Source organism: Chiloscyllium punctatum, chromosome 38 (assembly GCF_047496795.1).
Source record: "Chiloscyllium punctatum isolate Juve2018m chromosome 38, sChiPun1.3, whole genome shotgun sequence".
Lineage (NCBI taxonomy): Eukaryota > Metazoa > Chordata > Chondrichthyes > Orectolobiformes > Hemiscylliidae > Chiloscyllium > Chiloscyllium punctatum.
Window position 1 is genome coordinate 3,627,386 of NC_092776.1, and position 19,609 is coordinate 3,646,994.

General features: G+C 46.9%; 1 non-coding gene across 1 annotated transcript; it reads left to right on the forward strand.

The window, feature by feature from the left end:
* The first annotated feature begins 7,793 nt into the window (after nucleotides 1-7,793).
* On the forward strand, nucleotides 7,794-7,919 carry LOC140463753 (U6atac minor spliceosomal RNA). The gene has a single exon (XR_011954775.1). It is a non-coding gene; the product is annotated as a U6atac minor spliceosomal RNA (small nuclear RNA).
* The last annotated feature ends 11,690 nt before the right edge of the window (nucleotides 7,920-19,609 follow it).

The window sequence follows — 19,609 nt, forward strand, 5'->3', positions numbered from 1 at the left end:
GAAGGTATTAAGATACAAGAGGATATAAACGGATTGGTGAGATGGGCAGATCAGTGGCAGATGGAACTGAACTCTGATCAATGTGAGGTGATGCACTTGAGAAGTCATAATAAGATGAGAGTCCTCAATGATGGGCGGGACACTGGAAGCTCAGAGTAATAGAAAGATCCAGGGGTTACTTGTCCAAAGATTCCAGAAGGTGGCAAGACAGGTTAATGAGATGATTAAGAAGCCATACAGGACACTTGCCTTTATCAATTGAGACATAAATTAGAAGAGGTTATACTGGAGCTGTACGAAATGTTGATTCGGCCCCAGCTGGAGGACTGCCTGCAGTTCTGGTCTCCTCACTAGAGGAAGAATGTGATAGCACTGAGGGGATACGAGGAAATTCACCAGGATGTTCCCTGGGATGGAGTGTTTCAGCAATGAAGAGAGGCTGGATAAACTGGGATTATTTTCTTTGGAACAGAGAAGGCTGAGTGAGTACCTGACAGAGGTGTGTTGGGTTACGAGGGGCATGGACTGGGTGATTGGGAAGCAGCTGTTCCCCCAGATAAAGGGTCAATACCAAAGTGGCATAATCATAAAGTGAAAGGCAGGGGATTTGAGGAAGACCTTTCTCACCCAGAGAGTGATGGGATCTGGAATGTGCCTGGGAGGGGAGTTGAGGTGGGAAACCTCTCAACCATTAGAAAGTACTTTGATGAGCACTTGAACTGTCACAAATTCAAGGTTATGGGCCTAATGTGTGAAAGGGGGAGGTGTGGACTACTGACTTGATGGGCTGAAGAGCCTCTTCGATACTGTCTTTGATGAAGTGGTGTTACTCCCAGTACCACATCCTCGCATTCTCTCCAATATCCCACACCCAACTCAACCAATCCAGCTTCACCTCAATTGAAATTCCCATTGGTTTATGACAACATTTTCATGAGTTTGTCCTTTTGTGAGATGGTTCTAATATGGACACTTCCCAGAATTAAAAAAATTACAGTTGTAAAGAAATAGGCCTAGAAGTTCCCTTCGTAAAAGATCCCTCATTACAGGAGCATATCCCAGAGTGAGAATTCTAAAAGTGGTGGGAGCTAATTTTCTTTCAGTTGAGAAATTGGCGATTTGGTTTGATTTATTTATTGTTACATGTATTTTGTTGCAAAATATAGTGAAAAATGTTGTAAAGTGAAATAACTGCACAGGTCACGCTTTATTTAAATGTGCACTGTACAGGGGCTGTGACTCCCCCCAGCTCATGCCAGACACTAGATCAGGGAGACTTTCTGAATCTTCTGTCTATATCTGTCAGGCAGGGCTCCCTGATTGTCCCAGGGTAACAACCCCAATCAGGGATCTCATAGCCAATAAGATCCACCTGACCATGATTCCAATCACTGCCTATAGTATCCCCACTCTCCAGCGTCATCTTAAAACACAGAAACATAAATGAAAACATCAAATATGAAGACAGAAAAATAAAGAAATAACAGAACCATGACTTTAAGAAGACATTAAAAATGGAAGCAGGTTAAGACATTTGGCTCTTTGACCCTCCTTCATTATTATTTTTAAATCCTATTTAATAAGCTCTTGACTGCTCCCATTCCCTGCCCTATCCCTTTGATTTTGTCAGAGTTCAGAGTCTTGAACTTGGTCATCAATGTATTGAATAAATGAGCATTGTTAACCTTCCTAGAATCAGACTCCTAAAGACTCACAACCCCTAGAGATGTACAGCATGGAAACAGACCCTTCGGTCCAACCCGTCCACGCTGACCAGATATCCCAACCCAATCTAGTCCCACCTGCCAGCACCCGGCCCATATCCCTCCAAACCCTTCCTATTATTATACCCATCCAGATGCCTCTTAAAGTCTTGCCTTTGTTTATTTTTCCCTCTTTCTCCTGTTGTGTCAAAACTATAAAAAAGAACCTACTTTCCAACGCTTCTCAGTTCTGAAGAAGGGTCATACTGGACCTGAAACATTAACGCTGTTTCTCTCTCCACCATGCTGAGTTTTCCCAGCATTTTCTGCATTTATTTCAGATTTCTAGCAGGGTCAGTCTACCTTCACAGTGTTTTGCCCTTTATTAAATAAGAAGATGTTCTTGAGTCTAGTCCTGCTGTTAGAATAGAAGGTTAGGAAATTCTGACTGGTGATTTGTTTGCCCCCACTCTGTGTTTTGCCAAGGAGGGAGAGATGCATTCAAGACTCCTTGGTCTAACCACAGGATTAGAATAGAATTCTTTCAGTGTAGAAACAGGCCTTTCAGCCCAACAAGTCCACACTGGCCCCCTGAAGAGTAAGCCACCCAGAACTCATTCCCCTACCTCATGCACCTCGCTTTCACATCCCTGAACGTTATGGCAATTTTTAAGCATGGGGATCAAGATTAGAGTGGTGCTGGAAAAGCACAGCAGGTCAGGCAGCATCCGAGGAGCAGGAACATCGACGTTTTGGGTAAAAGCCCTTCATCAGGAATGAAGGCAGGGAGTCTCTAGGGTGGAGAGATAAATGGGAGTGGGGTGGGCGGGGGGGGGGGGGGGGAGGGGTTAGGGCTGGGGAGAAGGCAGCAAAGAGTAAGAGTTTCAGGACAGAGAAGATGACCTGGGGGTTGCAGTGAGAGAGACTCACTGAGATTCTTGAGGAGAAAGGAGAAGAACTTCTTAGAACATAGAACATAGAACATAGAACAATACAGCACAGAACAGGCCCTTCGGCCCACGATGTTGTGCCGAACTTCTAACCTAGATTAAGCATCCATCCATGTACCTATCCAAATGCCGCTTAAAGGTCGCCAATGATTCTGACTCTACCACTCCCACGGGCAGCGCATTCCATGCCCCCACCACTCTCTGGGTAAAGAACCCACCCCTGACATCTCCCCTATACCTTCCACCCTTCACCTTAAATTTATGTCCCCTTGTAACACTCTGATGTACCCGGGGAAAAAGTTTCTGACTGTCTACTCTATCTATTCCTCTGATCATCTTATAAACCTCTATCAAGTCACCCCTCATCCTTCGCCGTTCCAACGAGAAAAGGCCGAGAACTCTCAACCTATCCTCGTACGACCTACTCTCCATTCCAGGCAACATCCTGGTAAATCTTCTCTGCACCCTCTCCAAAGCTTCCACATCTTTCCTAAAGTGAGGCGACCAGAACTGCACACAGTACTCCAACTGTGGCCTAACCGAAGTCCTGTACAGCTGCAACATCACTTCACGACTCTTGAATTCAATCCCTCTGCTAATGAACGATAATACTCCATAGGCCTTCTTACAAGCTCTATCCACCTGAGTGGCAACCTTCAAAGATCTATGTACATAGACCCCAAGATCCCTCTGTTCCTCCACCTGACTAAGAACCCTACCATTAACCCTGTATTCCGCATTCTTATTTGTTCTTCCAAAATGGACAACCTCACACTTGGCAGGGTTGAACTCCATCTGCCACTCCTCAGCCCAGCTCTGCATCATATCTAAGTCCCTCTGCAGCCGACAACAGCCCTCCTCACTGTCCACAACTCCACCTATCTTCGTATCATCTGCAAATTTACTGACCCACCCTTCGACTCCCTCATCTAAGTCATTAATAAAAATTACAAACAGCAGAGGACCCAGAACTGAACCCTGTGGAACTCCACTTGTAACTGGGCTCCAGGCTGAATATTTACCATCTACCACCACTCTCTGCCTTTGACCGGTTAGCCAGTTTTCTATCCAATTGGCCAAATTTCCCTCTATCCCATGCCTCCTGACTTTCCGCATAAGCCTACCATGGGGAACCTTATCAAATGCCTTACTAAAATCCATGTACACTACATCCACTGCTCTACACTCATCCACATGCTTGGTCACCTCCTCGAAGAATTCAATAAGACTTGTAAGGCAAGACCTACCCTTCACAAATCCGTGCTGGCTGTCCCTAATCAAGCAGTGTCTTTCCAGATACTCATAAATCCTATCCCTCAGTACCCTTTCCATTACTTTGCCTACCACAGAAGTAAGACTAACTGGCCTGTAATTCCCGGGGTTATCCCTATTCCCTTTTTTGAACAGGGGCACAACATTCGATACTCTCCAGTCCCCTGGTACCACCCCCGTTGCCAGTGAAGACGAGAAGATCATTGCCAACGGTACTGCAATTTCCTCTCTTGCTTCCCACATAATCCTAGGATATATCCCGTCAGGCCCGGGGGACTTGTCTATCCTCAAGTTGTTCAAAATATCCAATACATCTTCCTTCCTAACAGGTATCTCTTCTAGCTTATCAGTCCGTTTCACACTCTCCTCTTCAACAATACGGTCCCTCTTGTTCGTAAATACTGAAGAGAAGTACTTGTTCAAGACCTCTCCTATCTCTTCCGACTCAATACACAGTCTCCCACTACTGTCCTTGATCGGACCTACCCTCGTTCTCGTCATTCTCATGTTTCTCACATACGCATAGAATGCCTTGGGGTTATCCTTGATCCTATCCGCCAAGGATTTTTCATGCCCTCTCTTAGCTCTCCTAATCCCTTTCTTCAGGTCCCTTCTGGCTATCCTGTATCCCTCCACTGCTCTGTCTGAACCTTGTTTCCTCAACCTTATGTAAGCCTCCTTCTTCCTCTTTACTAGACATTCAACCTCCCTCGTCAACCAAGGCTCCCTCACACGACCATTTCTTTCCTGCCTGATAGGTACATACATATCAAGGACACGTCGTATCTGCTCTTTGAAAAAGTTCCACATTTCCACCACATCTTTCCCTGACAGCCTATGTTCCCAATGTGTGCTCCTCAAATCCTGTCTTACAGCATTGTAATTTCCCTTCCCCCAATTGTAAAATCTTCCTTGTTGTGTGCACCTATCTCTCTCCATAACCAAGGTGAAAGTCACAGAACTGTGGTCGCCATCACCAAAATGTTCACCCACCAACAAGCCCACCACTTGTCCCGGTTCGTTACCGAGTACCAAATCCAATATGGCCTCCCCTCTGGTTGGACAATCTACATACTGCGTTAGAAAAGCTTCCTGGACACACTGCACAAACACCGCCCCATCCAATCTACTTGATCTAAAGAGCTTCCAATCAATATTTGGGAAGTTGAAGTCGCCCATGACTACGACCCTATGGCTTCTGCACCTTTCCAAAATCTGTTTCCCAATCTGTTTCTCCACATCTCTGCTGCTATTGGGGGGCCTATAATAAACACCCAACAAGGTGACTGCACCTTTCCTATTTCTGACTTCAGCCCATACTACCTCCAGAGGCAGATCCCCCTCAAACTTCCTTTCTGCAGCCGTTATACCATTTCTAATTAGCAATGCCACCCCCCCTCCTTTTTTACCACCCTCCCTAATCTTACTGAAACATCTGTAACCAGGAACCTCCAACAGCCATTCCTGTCCCTCATCTATCCATGTTTCCGTGATGGCCACAACATCGTAGTCCCAGGTACCGATCCACGCCTTAAGTTCACCCACCTTATTTCTGATACTCCTTGCATTGAAGTATACGCACTTGAGCCCATCTCTGTGTCCGCAAGTAGTCCCTGTCAGTGCTACCTTCTCCACAGCCTCCCTACAGTCTTGGGCATCCTGACACACAGCTAGCTTACTTGCTGGACTACAAGTCCGGATCCCATCCCCCTGCCAAATTAGTTTAAACCCCCCCGAAGAGTGCTAGCAAACCTACCCGCCAGGATATTGGTGCCCTTCTGGTTCAGGTGCAACCCGTCCTGTTTATACAGGTCCCACCTTCCCCAGAATGCAGTCCAATTGTCCAAATATCTGAAGCCCTCCCTCCTACACCATCCTTGCAGCCACGTGTTCAACTGCACTCTCTCCCTATTCTTTGCCTCACTGTCACGTGGCACCGGCAACAACCCAGAGATGACGACTCTGTCCTAGCTTTTAGCTTCCAGCCTAACTCCTTGAGCTCTTGAATGACCTCCCCACCCCTCTTCCTACCTATGTCGTTGGTGCCAATGTGTACCACGACTTCTGGCTGCACACCCTCCCCCTTAAGGATTCTGAAGACACGGTCCGAGACGTCTCAGACCCTAGCACCCGGGAGGCAACAAACCATCCGAGAGTCTCGCCCATGTCCACAGAACCGCCTGTCCGTCCCTCTAACTAGAGAGTCCCCTATAACTAGCGCTCTCCTCTTCTCCCCCTTTCCCTTCTGAGTCTCAGAGCCACAGACCCCTTTCACTGCAGCTTACACCTGCAAGGCTGTCCCCCCCAACAGTTTCCAAAGCTGTATACTTATTTTTTAGGGGAACGACCACAGGGGATCCCTGCACTGCCTGTTTCTTCCCCTTCCCACCTCTAACTGTTACCCAGCTACCTCTGTTCTCCGGCATAACTATGTCCCTGTAGCTTCTATCGATCACCGTCTCAGCCTCTCGAATAATCCTCAGCTCATCCAGCTCCAGTTCCAGTTCCCTAACTCATTCGGTGAGGATCAGGATCTCCTGCAGACGAAGTCGGCAGGAGTATCGGTGGTCACCCCTACCTCAAACATCCTGCAGGAGGAACATTCCACCGCCTGTGCTGCCATGACTGTACACTTTGTCTCCAAAAACAAGAACACTGAGTCAATAACCTGTGGACTTTAAAGTTAGGTTAGAGGAGGCCCTACGAAAGTAGGACCTGGGGTCTAGAACACACCCACTCAAATACTAATCACTTACCTTCCCGCCCAGCTATGCGCTCCAACCTCACTTCCGCTGCCCGCTAAATGTAAGTAATTTTGAAACAAACTGTCTTACCTTAGCTGTAGTCTCCCGGGTTCGCTTTTCCTCGGCCGCTGCTCCCACTCAAATGACCGTTGGTGATTAAAGGGGGAGTATTTATACTCGCAGTTCTCCTTCCCTGCTGCCCCTCTGTTTGCCGTCACTTCCTCTGCTGCTCCCGCTCTTTCTGTGAAGAGAGAAAAAAAAACACCGCTGCCCGCTACAGGTAAGTAATTTTGAAACAAACTGTCTTACCTTAGCTGTATTCTCCCGGGTTCGCTTTTCCTCGGCCGCTGCTCCCATTCAAATTCTTCAGGATAGGCATCCTTGCAAAAGGATTTTGCCTATTTTATAAGCATGGCCAATTCACATAACATGAATATCTTTGGACTGTGGGAGGAAACCCACACAGACACAGGGAGAATGTGCAAACCCCACACAGATAGTCACCCAAGGCTGGGATTGTACCTGGATCCCTGGCACTAATGAGGTAGCTGTGCTGACCACTGAGCCACCGTGCCACCCTATCGAATCAGCGGCTTTATTCAGAGTGTTCTGATTGAGCACATGGGATTTAGCTTTTAGACATCGTTACTGATCAACCAGCTCTGTTTATATTACAGTTCTCATTTAATAATAATGCCTCACTGTAAATCTTCTTTATGTTATCATTAATAAGACAGGATGTGTTGGCTGAACTTCCCCAAACTCCCCAATCCCGAGAAAACCCTGGAAATGTCTGGCAGTCTGGCAGTATCTGTGAAGAGAAACTTGAGAGAAACCTAGTTAATGTTTCTCATCAATTGGAGTGGGAAGAAATTGAAGATGTGCAACTATTTCTGAGCAAGAACAGTTATTTAACACACAGATTTTAATGTTTTTCATTTTGGATTTCCAAAGCCCACTGTTTAATTAGTTACTTGTCCTTTTATTGGACAGTTGCTTACAAAGCTCAGTTAATTAACACTGCAGATAAAACTGGAAAAGTTCCATAAAATCTTACAGCCCTATTATAACATCATGGTGAAGAGCATTAACGAAAACAGGCCGAACACAGACTTGCACAGGATTAGACACAGAGCAAGAGAGAGGTTAGCATTCCTGCTGCTCAGGATGGAATGCCTCCTCATGGCCTCACACCACACACATGGTTCAGGCATTGCCACCTACACAGGGCCATCTAACCAGGCTTGTGGGAGGCCCTGTTGTGGCACAGTGGAAATATCCCTGACCCTGGACTGTGAGATGCAGGTTCAAGTTCCACTATGCTCCAGAGGTGTGTAATAACGGCCTTGAGATGGATTGATTAGAAAAATAGGTTAAATTAAAACAAAGAGTAGGCCATTCAGCCCTTCAAGCCTGATCCACCATCCAATGTAATGATGGTTAACTCAGTTCACTGTTTCCATTTGCTTCCCCCTTTGAACTAAGAATTACATTTGTTCATGGGCTATGGGTCTCAGTAGCATTTATTGCCTGTTCCTAATCACCCAGAAGACAGCTAAGAGTCAACCACATTGGTGTGGAGTCATGTGTACATTAGACCATGTGTACATTTTCCTCCCTGAAGGGCATTAGTAAACCAGATGGAATTTTAAAGCAATCGTCATGGTCATTATTGAGCAAGTTCTTTAGTTTTTCTATAATTTAATTCTATTGTGTATTCATATTATTTAAAATAACAGATTAAATTCAAACTTTAGATTAGATTAGATTACTTACAGTGTGGAAACAGGCCCTTCGTCCCAATAAGTCCACACCGACCCACTGAAGCGCAACCCACCCATACATTTACCCCTTACCTAACACTATGGGCAATTTAGCATGGCCAATTCACCTGACCTGCACATCTTTGGACTGTGGGAGGAAACCGGAGCACCCGGAGGAAACCCACACAGACACGGGGAGAATGTGCAAACTCCACACAGTCAGTCGCTCGAGTCTGGGATTGAACCCGGGTCTCTGGCGCTGTGAGGCAACAGTGCTAACCACTGTGCCACCGTGCCGCCCGAGATTCAGATCATTCAATGCTTTCTATGATAACAAATTCCACAGGCCACCCCCACCTCCCTGGACGAAGACATTTCTCCTCATCTCAGTCCTCAATAGCCTCCCTTGTATCCTTAGAATTTATGGGGAAGCAGACGCCCATCACATGATTGACATGCCCACAACAACCAGGTTATTTATGGGATTGGGGATGTTGGGGTTAGTCTGGGGAACCCTGGTGGTGAGGAGGGTGGAAGCGGGAGGAGTGTAACTTCTAGGAGCTGCCCCATCACTGAGGGATGGTCACTGTCAAACAGTCTCTCTGCAGAGCAGAGTTGAGAGTGTGTTGCTGGAAAAGCACAGCAGGTCAGGCAGCATCTGAGGAGCAGGAAAATCAACATTTCAGGTCCGAGCCCTTCAGCAGGAATGATAGTGGGAGTCTTAGGGGTGGGAGGGGACTGGGGCTAGGGAGTGCTGCCTGACCTACTGTGTTTTTCCAGTACCACTCTAAGCTACACTGGGGAGAAGGTAGCTGATAGTGCAAAAGGTGGATGGAGGTGGGAACAAAGGTGATAGGTCGGAGAGGAGGGTGGAGCAGATGGGTGGGAAGCAAGATTGACAGGTGGGACAGGTCAGGAGGGTGGTGCTGAGCTGAAAGGTTGGAACTGGGGTAAGGTGGGGGAAGGGGAAATGAGGAAACTGGTGAAGTCCACATTGATACCCTGGGGTTGAAGGGTCCCAAAGCAGAAGATATGGCTTTCTTCTTCCAGGCGTCTGGTGGTGAGGGAGCGGCCGTGAAGGAGGCCCAGGACCTGCATGTGCTCGGCAAAGTGGGAGGGGGAGTTGAAGTGTTCGGTCACAAAGCGGTGGGGTTGGTTGGTGAGGAGATGTCCCGGAATGTTCTCTAAAGCACTGTGTGAGAAAGCGTCCAGTCTCCCCAATGTAGAGGAGACTGCATCGGGAGCAACGGATACAATAAATGATATTGGTGGATGTGCAGGTAAAACTTTGATGGATGTGGAGGGCTCCTTTGGGGCCTTGGATGGAGGTGAGGGAGGCAGTGTAGGCGCAGGTTTTGCAATTCCTGTGATGGTAAGGGAGGGTGCCAGGATGGGAGGGTGGGTTGTTGGGGGGCATGGACCTGAACAGGTAGTCATGGAGGGAATGGTCTTTGCGGAAGGCGGAAAGGGGTGGGGAGGGAAATATACCTCTGATAGTGGGGTCCATTTGTAGGTGGCAGAAATAGCAGCGGATGATGCGGTTTATGTGGAAGTTGGTGGGGTGGAAGGTGAGGTACAGGGGGGTTCTGTCCTTGTTGCGGTTGGGAGGGTGGGGTTAGAGGGCAGAGGTGCGGCATTTGGATGAGATGTGCTGGAGGGCATTATCAACCACACGGGAGGGGAAATTTCGGTCTTTAAAGAAGGAGGCCATCTGGTGTGTTCTGTGGTGGAAGTGGTCCTCCTGGGAGCAGATGCGGCGGAGGAATTGGGAATATGGGATGGCATTTTTGCAGGAGGTAGAGTGGGAGGAGGTGAAATCCAGGTAGCCATGGGAGTCAGTGGGTTTGTAAAAAATGTCAGTGTTGAGTCGGTCCTCGTGGATGAAGATGGAGAGATCTAGGAAGGGGAGGGAGGTGTCTCTGTAGAACAGCCCTAACACAGTGCTCCACCTCACCCTGTTCCTGGAGCCTGGTGAGAGGGTGTCACAGTTGGCCTGTTTCGTTTTTCAACTTTTAGACTGCGAGCCGAGTGAACGGCAGAGACGGTAAAACGGCCTTCAGTTTTTATCCAGAGAACTTGCTGAAGATACAGCATTGAGTGGAAGTGGCTTTTTTATAGCATACCATAACAGACAGCTCATTAATATGATCAACATTTTTCAGGATACAAGTTATCAATACGTTAATGGGTTTAACATTGACAGGGTGCAGTAATCAATTCATTGAAAAGTACTTGAAATTGATTCATTTCCAGAGGTACTTGAGAATTGTCTGTTTTTTAAAGTGATTTAGACCAAATGTAAACACTTTGTGGTTACCTCCTGCTCTGCGCTCAAGGGCTTTTACTGTGTTAAACGGTCTACCTGCTCTCTTTAGTTCCCTTTTTATCACTATTATTGCCTTTAGAAACTTTGGTTCTGATCTAATGAAGTTTCCCTGATATAATTAATTCTCCCCTTTTATTCTTCCCTGTCCTGTGGGTTTCTGCTGAATTCTACAGCTCTCCTCCCCCACTGTCAGGAGCAAACCAGGAAATGGCCAATAATACGCCACGTTATTGGATGAATTGGCTGCTGAGGCTCCCACGATTGGAAACATTCCAATGGAGGGTTCCTAGGCGGAAGATGAGGTGCTCTCCAACCCTCCAACCACAAGGGATGAACTCAGATTTCTCCAGTTTCCTCATTTCCCCTCCCCCCACCTTGTCTCAGTCAAATCCCTCAAACTCAGCACCGCCTTCCTAACCTGCAATCTTCTTCCTGACCTCTCTGCCCCCACCCCCACCCCCACTCCGGCCTATCACCCTCACCTTAACCTCCTTCCACCTATCGCATTTCCAACGCCCCTCCCCCAAGCCCCTCCTCCCTACCTTTTATCTTAGCCTGCTGGACACACTTTCCTCATTCCTGAAGAAGGGCTAATGCCCGAAACATCGATTCTCCTGCTCCTTGGATGCTGCCTGACCTGCTGCGCTTTTCCAGCAACACATTTTCAGCTCTGATCTCCAGCATCTGCAATCCTCACTTTCTCCTTAAAAATACACCCACTAGTATTGAAATCCTCCGCACTTCAGAGAAAAAAACCTACCATTCACCTTATCTATACCTTTCATGATTTTATAAATTGATGTAAGGTCACCTCTCAACCTCCTACGCTCCAGTGAAAGAAATCCCAGCCTATCCAGCCTCTCCTTGTAGCTCAGGTTTAAATTTTTAAAAAACCTTTCCATTTTTCACCCCCTGCTACCTCCTAACCAATATTCCACATCCTGAGGGTGTTCAAAGTCAGGCCTGTCCTGTGGATTCTCTCCCTCTCACCAAAGATCTCCTGGTGGATTGTAACCAGTTACTTTGTTGTAAATTCTTTTTAAAGAATTTCTGATTAGAAAAAGAAACATTACTGAAATTTCTAAGGGTGATCTGTTTTGAGTGAGACTTTGTTTGGTTCTGGAGGAGATTAATCCAATGATCCTGACACAGACACAAGGGCAGAGGGAAACGTTTTTCATTTTAAACTCAAATGGGTCAGTCACAGAATTTGAGGAATCGATCATCGTTCACCACCAAGCAACACTTGGATGTTTTGTTAATGCTGTGATGTTTTTGCTTCACTTGTGACATGAATGATGGCTCGCCACTGTTTTATAAATAATTAATTTATTATAAACAGTCAAAAAAAGGTTCTTTAAATCTTCCAAGGCTGATGATATTCCTATAACACACAGTTCTCTCAGTTTGTGTGGGATTTCGATGAGGCACAAGGATACATACATTGAAGTCACTTGCCCGTGTTTTGTAGACGTCAGTGAGTTGCTCTTAACCTCCCTTCAAGAGCTCACCATCCTGTTTCGAGCCTTCATGTACACAAGCCCGTTGTTAAGATTCTAAAAACAGCAATGCGTCACTTATGATTCATTACCTTTTCCTACGTTTAACTCCATTCTTCAAATTCCTTCAACCTTTGAATTTTAAAGACTTTGCTTCATAATCTCATCAGTTCATGTGCAAGATTCAGGTGTGGGATGGAGATTAGGCAGCTTTGTGCAATTTACGCACACTGTGATGACAATATTCCACTAGTTACGTCCAGACCCTGTAACCTGGTGTGTGGGCTTTTGAGAGGTAAAAAGAAGCTTATCAGTAGATGATGTGAATTTAAATGCATGCCATCTGATGACATCTGGTGTTGTAACATGGTTCCAGTATAGAAGGAGGTTATTCGGCCCTTCAGGATCATGTCAATTCCCCTCAGTCACACTCCTCCATCCTTCACCTTCTGCCTTGTTTTGTGTTTACATACATGTGAACAAAGAACAAGAGAAGGCCACTAGACCCTTTCAGACTTCTCCCCCATTTAATATGTTTGTGGTTGATCTGATTATAACCTCAGCTCTACATTCCTGTGTATCCCCTGATAACCACTCACCCCCTTTTCATCCAGAACCTAGAATTAGAATTTGTTTTATTGTCACACGTACTCAATGAGTACAATGAAAAGTTAAGATGTTACCGTGAACAGTGCTCTCTTCGGTACAAAGGCACCTAGGCACAGCTTCATCAGTGACAAGATCTCAGAACATAAAGAAATAAAATGTGCATCATTGCAGAAATAACAGTCCAGAATATCGGCCTTCCAACGCAGACCACGCTGGCACCTAACCTCCAGTTTGCACTAGGCCCTGGCTCCAAACCAGACCAGGCTAAATCTTGAGGATCAGCAGGCTGGGAGGTCACTACGCCAGGCCAGAAGGTCATTATGCCAGGCGGGAGGTCACTATGACAGGCCGGGATTAGATTAGATTAGATTACTTACAGTGTGGAAACAGGCCCTTCGGCCCAACAAGTCCACACCGCCCCGCCGAAGCGCAACCCACCCATACCCCTACCCCTACCCCTACCCCTACATCTACATCTACATCTACCCCTTACCTAACACTATGGGCAATTTTAGCATGGCCAATTCACCTGACCTGCACATCTTTGGACTGTGGGAGGAAACCGGAGCACCCGGAGGAAACCCACGCAGACACGGGGAGAATGTGCAAACTCCACACAGTCAGTCGCCTGAGGCGGGAATTGAACCCGGGTCTCTGGCGCTGTGAGGCAGCAGTGCTAACCACTGTGCCACCGTGCCGCCCAGTCACTACGCCAAGCCAGGACATCACTACGTCAGGCAGGGAGGTCAGTACCTCAGGCCAGGAGGTCACTATGCCAGGCCGATGGTCACTGTGCTGGGCTGATAGTCACTATGCCAGGACGGGAGGTCACTATGCCAGCTGGGAGGTCACTATACCAGGCCGATGGTCACTATGCCAGGCCGGGAGGTCACTATGCCAGGCCGGGAGGTCACTGTGACAGGCTGGGAGGTCACTGTGACAGGCCGGGAGGTCACTGTGACAGGCCGGGAGGTCACTACGCCAGGCCTAGAGGTCACTATGCTGGGCTGATGGTCACTACGCCAGGCTAGGACGTCACTGTGACAAGGCGGGAGGTCACTGTGATGGGCCGGGAGGTCACTACGCCAGGCCTAGAGGTCACTATGACAGGGTGAGAGCTCACTACATTAGGCTGGGAGGTCACTACGCCAGGCTGGGAGGACACTAGGCCGGGCCGGGAGGACACTAGCCAGGCTGGGAGGAGACTAGTGGCCAGGAGTTGTTGGAGTTCAGGACAGAAGAAGAAAAAGAAACACCAAAAGGGAAACAAAGAGAAGAGAGGAAGGCGAGGAGTGGGCAGAGGGGACAATCTCTGGGGGACATGTCCTGCTCATCACGTGACAGTGAACTTATTCTAATAGTTTGCCAAATCCATTCCACTGTGTTCCTGAAACCATCCTTACCATGCCATTAAATCTATTGTTACTGTGTTGGTAAATCCAACCTTACTCTTTTACACTCTTACAGTATTACTAAATCCATTATTAGTATGCTAGTCTCTCTTGTTGCTGTGTTAGGTTTCTCCTGAATTTATTATTAATATTTAACTGAATCAAATGTCGCTGAGTCAGTGAATCCATTATCTCAACCCAGTCTGGTTAGCAATGAACAAATTTGTCTGTGATAGAATTTTCCATTTAGGTGCCTCTCAAAAACACCTGAAATGTTTCTGAGACTAAGTTTGGAGCGCTTGGTTTCGTTAGTTGGAGAGAAGCTATAAAGTTAACATGGAGAATTAAAATTGAAATGATACCATCAAGTTGTATAATACTGGCACAGTGGGCAGATACTAAAAATGTAATATTTGGTAATCAGATTGAATGATGCAATTATTTTAAGCCAATGATTGATGAATTTTTAAACTTGCTGCTGGCAATTTTAATTATACGCAGTGACACGGAGGTTTGGCAACACTCAATCAGCTTTAGGAGAATAGGGAGAGAGTGCAGTTGAACACGTGGCTGCAAGGATGGTGTAGGAGGGAGGGCTTCAGATATTTGGACAATTGGACTGCATTCTGGGGAAGGTGGGACCTGTATAATCAGGACGGGTTGCACCTGAACCAGAAGGGCACCAATATCCTGGGGGGTAGGTTTGCTAGCACTCTTCGGGGGGGTTTAAACTAATTTGGCAGGGGGATGGGATCCGGACTTGTAGTCCAGCAAGTAAGCTAGCTGTGTGTCAGGATGTCCAAGACTGTAGGGAGGCTGTGGAGAAGGTAGCACTGACAGGGACTACTTACGGACACAGAGATGGGCTCAAGTGCGTATACTTCAATGCAAGGAGTATCAGAAATAAGGTGGGTGAACTTAAGGCATGGATCGGTACCTGGGACTACGATGTTGTAGCCATCACGGAAACATGGATAGATGAGGGACAGGAATGGCTGTTGGAGGTTCCTGGTTACAGATGTTTCAGTAAGATTAGGGAGGGTGGTAAAAAAGGAGGGGGGGTGGCATTGCTAATTAGAAATGGTATAACGGCTGCAGAAAGGAAGTTTGAGGGAGATCTGCCTCTGGAGGTAGTATGGGCTGAAGTCAGAAATAGGAAAGGTGCAGTCACCTTGTTGGGTGTTTATTATAGGCCCCCCAATAGCAGCAAAGATGTGGAGAAACAGATTGGGAAACAGATTTTGGAAAGGTGCAGAAGCCACAGGGTCGTAGTCATGGGCGACTTCAACTTCCCAAATATTGATTGGAAGCTCTTTAGATCAAGTAGATTGGATGGGGCGGTGTTTGTGCAGTGTGTCCAGGAAGCTTTTCTAACGCAGTATGTAGATTGTCCAACCAGAGGGGAGGCCATATTGGATTTGGTACTCGGTAACGAACCGGGACAAGTGGTGGGCTTGTTAGTGGGTGAACATTTTGGTGTTGGCGACCACAATTCTGTCACTTTCACCTTGGTTATGGAGAGGGATAGGTGCACACAACAAGGAAGTTTTTACAATTGGGGGAAGGGAAATTACGATGCTGTAAGACAGGATTTGAGGAGCATACGTTGGGAGCATAGGCTGTCAGGGAAGGATGTGGTGGAAATGTGGGACTTTTTCAAGGAGCAGATACGACGTGTCCTTGATATGTATGTACCGATCAGGCAGGAAAGAAATGGTCGTGTGAGGGAGCCTTGGTTGACGAGGGAGGTTGAATGTCTAGTAAAGAGGAAGAAGGAGGCTTACATAAGGTTGAGGAAACAAGGTTCAGACAGAGCAGTGGAGGGATACAGGATAGCCAGAAGGGACCTGAAGAAAGGGATTAGGAGAGCTAAGAGAGGGCATGAAAAATCCCTGGCGGATAGGATCAAGGATAACCCCAAGGCATTCTATGCGTATGTGAGAAACCTGAGAATGACGAGAACGAGGGTAGGTCCGATCAAGGACAGTGGTGGGAGACTGTGTATTGAGTCGGAAGAGATAGGAGAGGTCTTGAACAAGTACTTCTCTTCAGTATTTACGAACGAGAGGGACTGTATTGTTGAAGAGGAGAGTGTGAAACGGACTGATAAGCTAGAAGAGATATCTGTTAGGAAGGAAGATGTGTTGGACATTTTGAACAACTTGAGGATAGACAAGTCCCCCGGGCCTGACGGGATATATCCTAGGATTATGTGGGAAGCAAGAGAGGAAATTGCAGTACCGTTGGCAATGATCTTCTCGTCTTCACTGGCAACGGGGGTGGTACCAGGGGACTGGAGAGTAGCGAATGTTGTGCCCCTGTTCAAAAAAGGGAATAGGGATAACCCCGGGAATTACAGGCCAGTTAGTCTTACTTCTGTGGTAGGCAAAGTAATGGAAAGGGTACTGAGGGATAGGATTTACGAGTATCTGGAACGGCACTGCTTGATTAGGGACAGCCAGCACGGATTTGTGAAGGGTAGGTCTTGCCTTACAAGTCTTATTGAATTCTTCGAGGAGGTGACCAAGCATGTGGATGAGGGTAGAGCAGTGGATGTAGTGTACATGGATTTTAGTAAGGCATTTGATAAGGTTCCCCATGGTAGGCTTATGCGGAAAGTCAGGAGGCATGGGATAGAGGGAAATTTGGCCAATTGGATAGAAAACTGGCTAACCGGTCGAAGTCAGAGAGTGGTGGTAGATGGTAAATATTCAGCATGGAGTCCAGTTACAAGTGGAGTTCCGCAGGGATCAGTTCTGGGCCCTCTGCTGTTTGTAATTTTTATTAATGACTTAGATGAGGGAGTCGAAGGGTGGGTCAGTAAATTTGCAGATGATACAAAGATAGGTGGAGTTGTGGACAGTGAGGAGGGCTGTTGTCGGCTGCAGAGGGACTTAGATATGATGCAGAGCTGGGCTGAGGAGTGGCAGATGGAGTTCAACCCTGCCAAGTGTGAAGTTGTCCATTTTGGAAGAACAAATAAGAATGCGGAATACAGGGTTAATGGTAGGGTTCTTGGTCAGGTGGAGGAACAGAGGGATCTTGGGGTCTATGTACATAGATCTTTGAAGGTTGCCACTCAGGTGGATAGAGTTTGTAAGAAGGCCTATGGAGTATTATCGTTCATTAGCAGAGGGATTGAATTCAAGAGTCGTGAGGTGATGTTGCAGCTGTACAGGACTTTGGTTAGGCCACATTTGGAGTACTGTGTGCAGTTCTGGTCGCCTCACTTTAGGAAAGATGTGGAAGCTTTGGAGAGGGTGCAGAGAAGATTTACCAGGATGTTGCCTGGAATGGAGAGTAGGTCATACGAGGATAGGTTGAGAGTTCTCGGCCTTTTCTCGTTGGAACGGCGAAGGATGAGGGGTGACTTGATAGAGGTTTATAAGATGATCAGAGGAATAGATAGAGTAGACAGTCAGAAACTTTTTCCCCGGGTACAACAGAGTGTTACAAGGGGACATAAATTTAAGGTGAAGGGTGGAAGGTATAGGGGAGATGTCAGGGGTGGGTTCTTCACCCAGAGAGTGGTGGGGGCATGGAATGCGCTGCCCGTGGGAGTGGTAGAGTCAGATTCATTGGCGACCTTTAAGCGGCATTTGGATAGGTACATGGATGGGTGCTTAATCTAGGATAGAAGTTCGGCACAACATCGTGGGCCGAAGGGCCTGTTCTGTGCTGTATTGTTCTATGTTCTATGTTCTATGTTCTAATCGGTCTCTGGCCGTGTTGAGTGCGAATTGATATCGTTTTCGGAATTGGGAAAGAACTACCCTCAGGCATTGCTTCTCTTCTCTTACTCATGGTTTTGAGAGTGATGGTGAGTCTGCCTGCTCAGGCAGCACTTGGGTTTGAGTTTGTTGCCTTGGACAATTTTAATGAAAAATCTGTGTGATTCATTTGTTGGAAACAGGAATTGATAAAGCAGGGAATACAAATACTTAAAGAGACAATACATTCTCCGGAAAGGTTCCACCACCTTCAAGACAAAACAATGGGGTTAACAATGCACTGAGCACACTCTCTAGATGTTTCATTCCAGAATAGACTCCCTACAGTGTGGAAACAGGCCATTCGACCCATCAAGTCCACACTGACCCTCAGAAGAGCATCTTCAAATAACCCTGCATTTCTTCTAGCTAACCCACCTAGCCTGCACACTCCTGGGCACTGGGGGAAATTTAACTTGGCCAATTCACCCTAACCTGCACATCTTTGGACTGTGGGAGGAAACCAGAGCACCCGGAGGAAACCCACGCAGACACGGGGAGAATGTGCAAACTCCACACAGACAGTCACCTGAGAGTGGAATCAAACCCAGGTCCTGGCACTGTGAAGCAGCAGCGCTAACTACTGAACCACTATATCACCCAAAAAAAGAGATGTTTTGTGTAATCATATTGCCAAGAAGGACATCACCTGATCCATCATCCCTGTGCTGGTTCTCTGGAAGAGCATTGCGTTATTCCCACTCATCCTTTGACTCATGGGCTTGCAATAGTTTCCCTTTACAAATATCCATCAGGACACGATACCAGTTCTGGTATCACATGTCAGGAGGGATGGGATAGCACAGGAAAGGATACAGCGGCACACGGTGAACAACGTCTGAAGGTCAGGCAGCCCCTGGTTACTGTCACAGAATGACAGAATCATTATTGTACAGAAGGAGGTCAGTCAACCCCTGTGCCTGCTGTGTCATTCAGTAAGATCATGGCTAATCAGGTAATGTTGCCAGTTCCACAATAACTATTGACTCCTGTGCCTGACAAAACAAAATATCTATTTCTTCCTTAGAATTATTCAAAGGTCTGTTGAGGCAGAGAGTTCCAAAGTTGCACAATGGACTGAGAGAAACAATTATCCTCATCTCTGTCCAGAAAGGGCAACCAGGAATTTCGTGGTTCTGGACTGACCCACAAGAGAAAGCATCCTTTCCACACCCCCCACCTTGTTCAGACATTTCAGGAACTGAATCGAATTGAATTTATTGTCACGTGTACCGCACACAGTGAAAATCTTTGTCTTGCGAGCAATACAGACAGATCACAGAGTTAACTAGCATAGATAAGTAAATAATAGGTAAAAAGCAGCAAAAACAAAAACACAGGTACAGGCGAATGTTAAGAGTTTGTGAGTCCATTCAGTATTCTAACAACAGTAGGGTAGAAACTGTTTCAAAACCGGCTGGTGTGTGTGTTCAGGCTTCTGTACCTTCTCCCTGATGGTAGAGGTTGTAGAAAAACATTGCCAGGGTGGGATGGATCTTTGAGAATGCTGGTGGCCTTTCCTTGACAGCGGGCCTGGTAGATGGACTCTATAGATGGGAGGTTGGCCTTTGTGATTGTCCGG